Source organism: Canis lupus, chromosome 11, assembly GCF_048164855.1.
Source record: "Canis lupus baileyi chromosome 11, mCanLup2.hap1, whole genome shotgun sequence".
NCBI classification, from domain to species: Eukaryota; Metazoa; Chordata; class Mammalia; order Carnivora; family Canidae; genus Canis; species Canis lupus.
The window spans coordinates 63,761,848-63,771,820 of NC_132848.1; the positions used below are offsets into that span (position 1 = coordinate 63,761,848).

Below are 9,973 nucleotides of genomic sequence, written 5' to 3' on the forward strand. Positions count from 1 at the left end.
GGGGGCCCGGAAGCCACCCCATCCCAGATGCCCCGGCCCCTCAGGACCCCCACCTCCCTGGGAGCCGGACAGGCCGGGCCAACCCAGATCCCAAGTCACTTCCTGCCAGGGCTTCTCAGCAATTCAAAGAACTTCGAAGTGCCGGTTCTTTCCAAACAGATTGGTTTCTTGAAACTCACGAGAAGTCAGAGACCAGAGAAGAGGGGATTTCTGAGAGCCACCCACTAGGATGGCAACTGGTACTCGGTAGTTTCAAATATTAAGCAAAGAAGAAACAATCGGCGTTGATGAGGCCGTATCTAATCTCCCTGAGCACAGGAAGTGCAGGCGAGCCAGCCCGATTTGTAGGAGGCCTTGAGGTTGCACAAAGCAGCCCTCCTCCGGCAGGGCCCACTCACTGCCTGCAGAGACAGGACGCTCTGCCTGCCTCCAGCTGAGCACACCAGAGGGAAAGCACCAGCAAATTCCCTGTGAGCTCTGAGCCAATCGGCTGCAACAGGGTCACCAGGTGAAGGGGATGGGGAAGCGGGACGGAGGGGAGAGGCGCTGACATGGGTCTGACCAGGCTAATCTGATGGGCCCAGCGGGAGACAGCAGCCAGGAGGCCCTTGGTGCCTCAGTGTTCACAGAGCCCCTACTAGTCCCTAGACATCGAACTAGGCATCCGGGCCGCGGACAAGGATTTTAAGCTGGTTCCCCCCACGGCCGGACCCTGCAGACCAGCAGGGTAGCTGGCCGCCCCCGGGAGCACAGGTGGTGTCAGGGAAGGATAACCTCCTGTTGTAGGACACCTGGGGCTTGGGCGGGCAGGCGGCCAGCTGGGGGAGGGGCGAGGGCGGAAAGAGATAAACCTCCCGTGCAAAGAAGAGGGTTCTGGATAGTAGGTGTTGCTGGAGGGGGGTGTGAAAGGCGCAGTAGGTGCATCTTCAGGAAAAGGTGTAAGCAGCTGGAAATGTAGGCAGGCTCCTCCTGGGGAGGGAGAGGGCGAGGCCGGGGGCTGGGGCCTGGTGGCTACCGTGGGCCAGGGGGGTAAGACGGGGAGGGATACGGGCCCGGAGCCCAGGAGGGAGGCCTTGTCTGGATGTCCAGATCTCACAGTGGGGCGGGGGCTGTCTTTAGAAATAGTTGTTAGGGGGCCGTGGGCCTCACGAGAGGGGTTCTCCTACTACAGAGGCAGGGAGGGGGCGGCTTATCTGATGGGTCAGCAGGGGAAGATACCAAGCTGGCCTGGCCCCTGGGGGTTCAAGCCCTGGATCTGCTTGGCCCCACGCTGAGAGGCTCCCCTGGGGCTGCAGCAGGTTGGTCTTTAGACTGAACCACTTGGAGCAAACCTAAACCCACAGCCTCCAATCAGCTTTATCCATAACAGGTAACAGTGAATGTCTTGATCTCCATCTCGTCTCCTACAGACTCACTCGGCTGGGAGAAAGTGTTATTTGCGGAAATCACTGCCAGACGCTCAAACAATATTTTTAAAAATATTTTATTTGAGAGACAGAGAAAGAGAGAATGAGCAGGAGGGGGAAGCTGACTCCCCACCGAGCAGGCTCCCCGATGCAGGCCTCCAACCCAAGATGCTGGGATCATGACCTGAGCTAGAGGCAGACACTGAGCTGACTGGGCCCCCCAGGTGCCCCCCAAACAATATTAATGTATGTTTTGTTTGCTGCACTTTCCCATGGCCTGTGTTCCAAGCAGGTGGTCAGGCCTGTAGGACTCCCTTTCCTGACATGTTTTTGCAGGGTGGAGAAGCCATCGCTGGTTGTCTGTGCTTGGTGTCCTGGGGAGGGCGCTGAGAGAGAGAAGAGAGAGAGAGGAGAGAGAAGACAGAGAGAGAGAGAGAGAGATTGAGAGAGAGAGAGAGAGAGAGAAAGAGGAGAGAGAGAGAAGACATTGGACCCTGGGGCTGAGAGGAGAGGAAATGTCAGGTCCCTGAGGGCTGGGGTCTGGATGCTGCTGTGTCTCAAGCCTCCAGAGAGGGCGACTGACCAGTGTCACTAGGAAGGCTGGACCCTGGGCCCAGGGGCACTCACTTTGCCAAAGATCCGTCTGTCCCAAGCAGCGAGGGTGCTGGACCTGGAGGGACCATGTGGCTGGACCAGGGAATATCTCAGCCACCATCAGCCCCAGCCAAAGAGCAGTGGCTTCGCCTAGAAGGGCCTCACAGGAGGAGCGAGCCCGGTGACCCACCCCCTGCGAGGAAGGGTGGACCTAACAGTTCTGAGACTCATTCCCTGCCAGCTCAGGAGGATGGGGCTCTGTGCAGATGGACGCGGAGTGAGACAGCCACGAAGGGGGCCTCCTTCACCTGGCAGGTGGGCCACTAAGATCCACCACCCAGCCAGTTGTCGTGGGGCCACGGCGGTGCTGGGAGCACTCAGGGTAGGGCTCCAGGAGCCAAGCCCGGACCACCTCAGACTCGGGGGTAAGTGAGGAAAGAGGGGCTGACAAGGTGCAGCTGGCAGGGGCCCAGCCGCCCGCAAGGAGGGCGACCAGCAGGAAGTATGCAGGTGTGGGCCAAGAAGGGGCTGGAAGGTGGCCCCGCCAGCTGGCCTTAGGGGGACCTCAGCAGAGAGGGCCACGGAGGCGGAAGCAAATGCAGGGGAGAAAGGTCATGTTCTCAAGAGTGGGGAGGATCAGGGGTCTAGGTCACGGGGAAGAAGGAGATTCCTGAACCTGCCCTCTGGTGGAGGGGGAAGAAGCCAACGGAGCAACGGGAGAGACTCCAGAGCCGGATGGAGCAGACGGGGCGCTTGCCCAGGTTGGGAAGTAGCCCAGGCCACACGTAGGACGGTGGAAAGGAGGGGGCAGGTGGCCGTCGGCAGCTTCTGAGACAGTTGCCCAGTGACTGCTTGTGTCACCCCCTCCCCTCCACGGGGGCTGGACTCGTTGACTCACTCCCAACAAACGGAAGCTGTGCAAGCGACGGCTGCCACTTGTGATGTCAGGTTATAAAAAGACTGCGGCCTCTGTCCTGGGCCCTCTAGTCTTGCTCTGCCCCAGATTGCTTCTCCCGGGGGGGGGGCGGAGCAGCTGCAGCCCTCTGTAGGGGCCCCGGGCGGGAGACCTCAGAGAGAGCATCCTCCCTCCGGGCAAACACTGAGGGGACTGCAGCTCCAGCCACCTGATTGCAATTTTACGAGAAGGCCTGAAGGAAAGGCGCCAACTAAACCACAGCCACAGCCGGTGTCCACAAACCATAAGACAACAAATGTTGCCTCGAGCCACAGAGCCTGGAGTGTGGCAGTAGATAACTAACAAGAAGCAGAAGGTTGGTATTCGGGGAAGACAGATATCTGGGGGAGCGTGCACCCAAAAGCCTGTTTTCTGTGCTGAGAACAAGCAGACACGAGGAACAGAGGTTTGCCGTGGCCTCTGGAAGACAACTCAGCTGGCCAAGGATGCAAGGGGTGGACCACCGCCCTTAAAGACCCAACTGAGATGGGCAACAGCAGAGTTGACGCTGCCGCCACATGCAGTTAAGGAAATGTTGTCCAGCTACCTCCGCGCCCTGAAATAGGAGGGACAGAGGTGGTCGAAATGACCAGGCCTGGGAGTCGATAAGATCAAGGAGTAGAAAGCCAAAGAGGCGAATTGGTTGAAGATGCTAGCAAGAGATGGGCTGCAGGGGGAGGAATCACATGGAGGTGGGGAGCGGGGGGGGGGGGGGGGGGGGGCGCAAGAGGTGCTTGGAAGGTCATGATTAGCCAGGCAGAAAATGGGGCGCTGGGTGGCTCAGGTCATGATCCTGGGGTCCTGGGATGGAGTCCCACATTGGGCTCCCTGCAGGAAGCCTGCTTCTCCCTCTGCCTGTGTCTCCGCCTCTCTGTGTCTCTCATGAATAAATAAATAAAATCCTTTTTAAAAAGTGGCAGTCTCCATGAAGCCGATGAGCTGATAGGGTAAAGAGTTAGAAAAGCAAAAGGCCCCAGGCCTGGGTTCAGAGGGGAGCGGTTCTAGGTGACCAGATGACTCGGGGTGCGCCCATGGGTGCAGGTCTGTATGATGGAGTGCCCTCTGCCAACTGCCCCTGTCTGACTCAAGCCAATCTGGGTGGCCCCTGAATGCCATGCTTTCCCCACAAAGGACTTCTGTGGCTCTGCTCTTGCCCTATCTGCCAGGATTACCCTCCATCCCACCCCCATTTGTCCACCTCCCAACATAGCCCATTTATTTTACCCCGGCATGTTCCTTTTCAACTCTCAAGCTCCAGCTCATGTTCTGCTCCCTCAGTGAGGGCCTCACAAATCTCTCCAGTCTGAACCAACCTCTCCCTACCCCCAGGCCAGTGTTGCGCCTGTTACCACCCTACGGGATTGACATAGGTTATCATTAGGTTGATGCGGTTTTCAGTTTTCTCCGCTGGAAGATACACCCTCGGAGGGCAGATAGTGCGAGCCAGGATCTTTAAGTAGCTGATGTTCCTAGCAGAGCGGCTGATTCACAGTCCGCGCTCAGCTCCGAGCTGCGTAAAGTAACTAAACGAAAAGGGCGAAGACACTGAGCAGACAGTAAGTCTGCCTGAGGAACTCCGAGATCAGAAAGGCAGTGGCGGGAGGGGAGCTGGTCTCCTGAGCACTTTATCTGCCGTGCATCTGCCAACACTCCCGACAACCGTGCAGGGCAGACCTTCCATGGTTTGGGAGACGGAGGCTCAAAGGTTCAGACCCTTGTCTGTGACTTAGGTCTTCACTCCTCCCTAGGTTCTCAACGAGTTTCAAGACCAAGTTCTGCAACCATGCTGACGACCCCCACATTTCATCTCCAGCCCCACTCCCAGCTGCCTGTGCAGCATCTCTACTGGACTTCTGAATCCTTACCATAGTCAAAACCAAACTGATTCCTCCCATAATATGTCGCCCCCTGGTTGTCCTCATCCTGGTAAGTGGTGACTTCCCTCTACCAGTTAAGACTAAAAAGCTGACTCCTCTCTCCACGGACCCATACGCAGCCATGCACAGCCATCCTATGCCACCTGTCAGCTCCGCCACCAAGGGGTGTCTAAGTTCCGCCACCCATTCTCGCTTCCAGGCCCTGCCCGCAGCCCCCAGCACCACCCACCTGGACCATTGCAAAGTTCCTTCCTCCTCCCTGCATCCACACCTGCACCCCTCAGCCCCTTCTCAACACAGCGCCAGGGAGGATGTTCCAAACGTAATTACAACTGCTTCGCTCTTCTGCTTAGAGCCTCCGAGTAGGGCTCCCATTGGAGTGAGGGCGCAGATGTGCACGAGGGCCAGCAGGTCGGCATGACCTGACCTCCTGGCAGCCCCTGCTCTGATTGTTACAGTAGCTTTTTCAGAATTTAATTCACATATATCTGGGTTACTTAATATGGACAATTGTATGGATCACAGCACATTCACAGAGTTGTGCAGCCATCCGCTCAGTGAATTTTGGAGCGCTTTCCTCCTTTCAAAGAGAGGTCCTGCTTCCTGCAGCCATACTCCTGTCTCCCCTCTCCCTGGGCCTCAGCACCCTTTCTGTCTCCCTGGATTGGCCTACTGTGATATTTCCTACAGATCTGTCTGGGTTTTCTCTCCTGCTCTTGCTCCCCTCCCCCCAGATACCTCCTCCCTTTTCCTCCCCCACCCCACCCCCACTTGAATACTCCCCGCTTGCTCCTTCCACAGGGCCTTTGCACGGCAGTTCCCCTCCCCCACCACTGCACAGCCACACCTTCCCCTCTAAAGGTCTCTGCTCAAGTGCTACCTCCTCAGGGAGGTCTTCCATGGCCTCTACACAGAACAGCCCTTCCACCATTCCCAAACCCCCACACTCAGTTTTTTTCCACTTCACTCAACATTATAGATAATATATATCATAATCATATATATCATATACTTGAAATGTATACTTTTAAATTATGTCCCCCTGACACCCATGGAACAGAAATTCCAGAGGCAGGGATGTTAGCACTTCTGTATGCTCGGTGCCTTGAGCAGTATGGGAAGCGTACTTTATAAATATTGTCAAATGAACAGCAGATCTAGGGTTTGAACACGAGTCTCCCAGACTTCAAAATCTATATCCTTAGACATTATCCACTGCACATCTTAGAGAATGGGAAGGAACTGAACGGGTGGCACAAGGCAGAAAGGTCTACCGCCCACGTCAGTGTGGAGGATGCTGAGGTACATGGCCCAGCTCTCCCGTCAGGATGCGGCCTGCGTTACCCCTGCTGCGGGGAATGTTGGCAGCTGGCCGCCCACAGCTGCATCTTCAAGGTTTGCCCTGACATAAAGAGGCCGCCTCACCCAGGGCCACTTCCCCTTTCCACCACAGCCTGTGACCAAATGGTCAATGCAGGGGTTAGAGCCTTCCCTGAACTCTGTTTTTAAGCCATCCTATATGATCCCGTAATGCCACTCCTGGATATTTATCCAGAGCAAACTAAAACACTAATTTGAAACGATATATACACTCTTGTGTTTATTACCGCATTATTTATAGTAGCCAAGATATGGGAATAACCCAAGTATCCACCGAGAGATGAGCAACAGATAAAGATGTGAAATATATATATATAATAATATAAATATAAATAAATAATATAAATATATAAATATAAATAAAATATTTATTTGTATTATTTTATATATGTGTGTGTGTGTGTGTGTGTGTATATATATATATGGCAAAACAGAATATGACTCAGCCATAAAAAAGAATGAGATCTTGCCATTTGTGACAACAAACTTTGTGACAAATGGATGGACCTAGAGGGTATTATGCTAAGGGTAATAAGTCAAAGACGAATACCATAGGATTTCACTCGTCTGTGAAATTTAAGAAGAGAAAAAAAGAGACAGACAAAAACCAGATTCTTAAATACAGAGGACTGGTGGTTGCCAGGGTAGGTGGGTGGGCGGATGGGTGAAATAAGGGGATTAAATAGTACACTTACCAGGTACCCGGATGGCTCAGTGGGTTAAGCCTCTGACTTGATTTTGGCTCAGGTCATGATCTCAGGATTGTGAGACTGAGCCCCTCATGGAGCTCTGCACTGGGTGTGGAGCCCATCTAAGATTCTCTCTCTCCTCCTTCTCTGCCCTTACCCCCCACCCCTCAAAAAAGAGTACACTTATCATGATGAGCACTGAGCAATGTATAGAATTGTTGAACCATGAGAGTGTACAACTGAAATTCATATAATACTCTATGTTGAAAACTTTTTAGTTGAACTATTTGAGAGAAGGAATGGGGTGGAGGGGCAATGGGAGAGGGAGAAGCAGGCTCCCTCCCAGGACCCTGGGATCATGACCTGAGCTGAAGGCAGAGTCACCCAGGTGCCCCTAAAACCTTTTTTTAAGTGTGGCCTATACATAAATGGAATGTTATTCAGACAAAAAGGAATGAAATTTTGATACATACTACAACATGGATGAACCTTGAAAACCTTTTGTTAAGTGGAATAAACCAGACGCAAAAGGAAAAAATAATAAAAAAGGAAGGACCATCCTAGCTCAGAGCTCCTTGTGGTATTGGCTGAAGCCTTTGCCATGACCGCATCGAAGTTCAACTTTTCCCTGTGTCCATCCTGCTTCCTTCCCTCCCCCCACAGGTGTCGATCTTGAGAGCACTCCCCAGCAAGCCCTGTGCGCACCAGTCTCACGGAGTCTACTTCCTGTGATGCTCGGAACAAATCATCCAGTGGCTTTATAGAAAGACTGAAGGATCACTGGGAAATTGGACACAGAACAGATAAGCTGGGCCCCTGAAAATCACACCCACCCAGCCCCAGATGAACCAATCCTACCTATATCTGCACGAACCCGGCTGTCATCATATCCCTTTTACCAAAAGAACATGGAAAGGAAGAAAATGTGGTATGCACAGCCCATGATTCCTTCCACAGCCCTGGGGTGTCCCTCACGTGATAGACAGCCCCATCTTGGTTAAACAGACCTGAGCTTAGACTGTCTATGCTGTGACCTCACCCTGCTGAGCCAAGTGTACAATGACTCATAAGTCATCAGGCTCAATCAAAATTTCCTCTTGGCTACATACCCCGCCCCCACCCCAAGGCCAGTGGTTATCACCACCTCCCCCTTCTGGAGCCAGGCTGCTGAGTGGGAGAGAAGTGGGAAGGAGGAAACAAGTCAATTAAGAAATGACAACCCCAAGGGGGCAGCAATATCCCTGCCTCAAGTCTAGAGAGGAACAGGCGAACACTATTAAAATCCTACTCGCCTGTCAACCTTTTAGTTAAATAAGAAATTAGGGGGATACCTGGCTGGCTCAGTAGAGCACGCAGCCCTTGATTTCAGGATTATGAGTTCAAGCCCCACATTGGGTGTAGAGATCACATCTTTAAAAAAAATTTTTTAGGGATGCCTTGGTGGCTCAGCGGTTGGGTGTCTGCCTTTGGCTCAGGACATGATCCTGGAGTCCCCAGATCGAGTCCCACTTCAGGCTCCCCGCAGGGAGCCTGCTTCTCCCTCTGCCTGTGTTTCTGCCTCTGTGTGTGTGTGTGTGTCTCTCATGAATAAATAAGTAAAATCTTATCTTTAAAATAAATAAATAAATAAATAAATAAAATCTTTAAAAATTTTAAATAAAAATCTAAAAGAAAAAAAATTAGGGGTGCCTGCCTGTAGGTAGAGCATGAAACTCTTGATCTTGGAGTCATGAATTCAAGCCCCACATTGGGCGGAGAGATTGCTTAAAAATAAAATGAATGAATAAATGAGAGGAAGAAAGAGAGAAAGGAAGAAAAGAAATAGAGAAAGGAAGAGCGAGATCAGAGGGTGGGACCCTCCCTAGTGTGAGAAGAGCTTGAGGGCAGTTATCAATCGCCCTAAATAACAGTAAAGATCAAGGCTCACATAGGAGAGATTGAGCACTAAGCTGTGTTCCCGAGCACTTGACATATATTCACTAGTTTCAAACTCATAACTCCACCAGGAGGGAAGTCATGAGCACCCCCATTCTGCACCTGAGGAGACCCAGGCACAAAAAGCTTGAGGAAGGCTATGGAACTGGCTAGGGCCTCACAGCTCCTGAGTGGGTTTAGCCAGTGTACCACACAGCTGGTGTGTGTCATTCAGGGCTGCAGGCAGTGCCTGGGCTTTGCGGGTCACGCTGTCCCGTAGCCCTCTCTCACAGTTGACCACATGCCCCTCAGGAGAAAGCGAACCTGGTGACAGAGGACACAGGTTAAGCCCCCCTTCTTCCCAGCTGGCGTCCAGGGCCCACTTGTATCTCCCCTCTGGCTTGATTCATGGTGTCTGCTCTCTCTTTGATGCATTCATTCTTTCCAGATTTTTTACTTTCTTTCCATTTGCTCACAAGGGAAAGCCTGCTGGGGCGGAAACATCACGCATGAGTTAAAGGAGAACAATGAGTGCTGGTGTGCTGAGGAAGCCATGAGTGTGGCGGCTGTATTGTGGTTCCGCGCTTCCTCCAAGCAAGATCTGATCTTACACGACGCCCAGCAGGGCTGATGGAGACATTCATCACTTCCTCCCTCAACAAAAGGTGCTAATAAAATAAACTTTTCCTCTCATGGGCCAGTTGACCCCTGTATTGATTAGAGCACGAGTTCTATGGACTCTGCTTATTGACTAGTCCTTTCAGAGTCTGTATGATTGTATGATTGTGTCCCAATACCTACAAGCCCCACCCCTCCCAACACACACACACACACACACACACACACACACGCAGAGCTGTGTTTTCCCTTGGGCATCCCTGAGTAGCCTTGCTTATTCCTTACTTACCTCCTTGACCAGAAACCAAGGTGATCCCCTGAGGTTCCTGATTTTGAAGCTGGAGACCACCCAGGTTTAGACCAATGTTGCTCAAGCTGTTTTCATTATCACTCCCTAAGGAGCCTTATCAGATGTGTTTTCCCCTAATCACCCTTCTCCTTGTGACATTATTATCTATCAGTATATCTCAGATATTACAATGATTTGTATCTCTAAGTCTTTCTCATATACCTCTCTCTGCACCCCCCCTCAAGAAACAA

At 52.3% G+C, this 9,973-nt stretch overlaps 1 long non-coding RNA gene across 1 annotated transcript; it reads left to right on the top strand.

The window, feature by feature from the left end:
* Nucleotides 1-336: 336 nt before the first annotated feature.
* LOC140642316 (uncharacterized) lies at nt 337-9,508 on the top strand. Its single transcript, XR_012038794.1, has 4 exons — nt 337-508; nt 4,704-4,881; nt 7,565-7,829; nt 9,295-9,508. It is a non-coding gene; the product is annotated as an uncharacterized lncRNA (long non-coding RNA).
* The last annotated feature ends 465 nt before the right edge of the window (nt 9,509-9,973 follow it).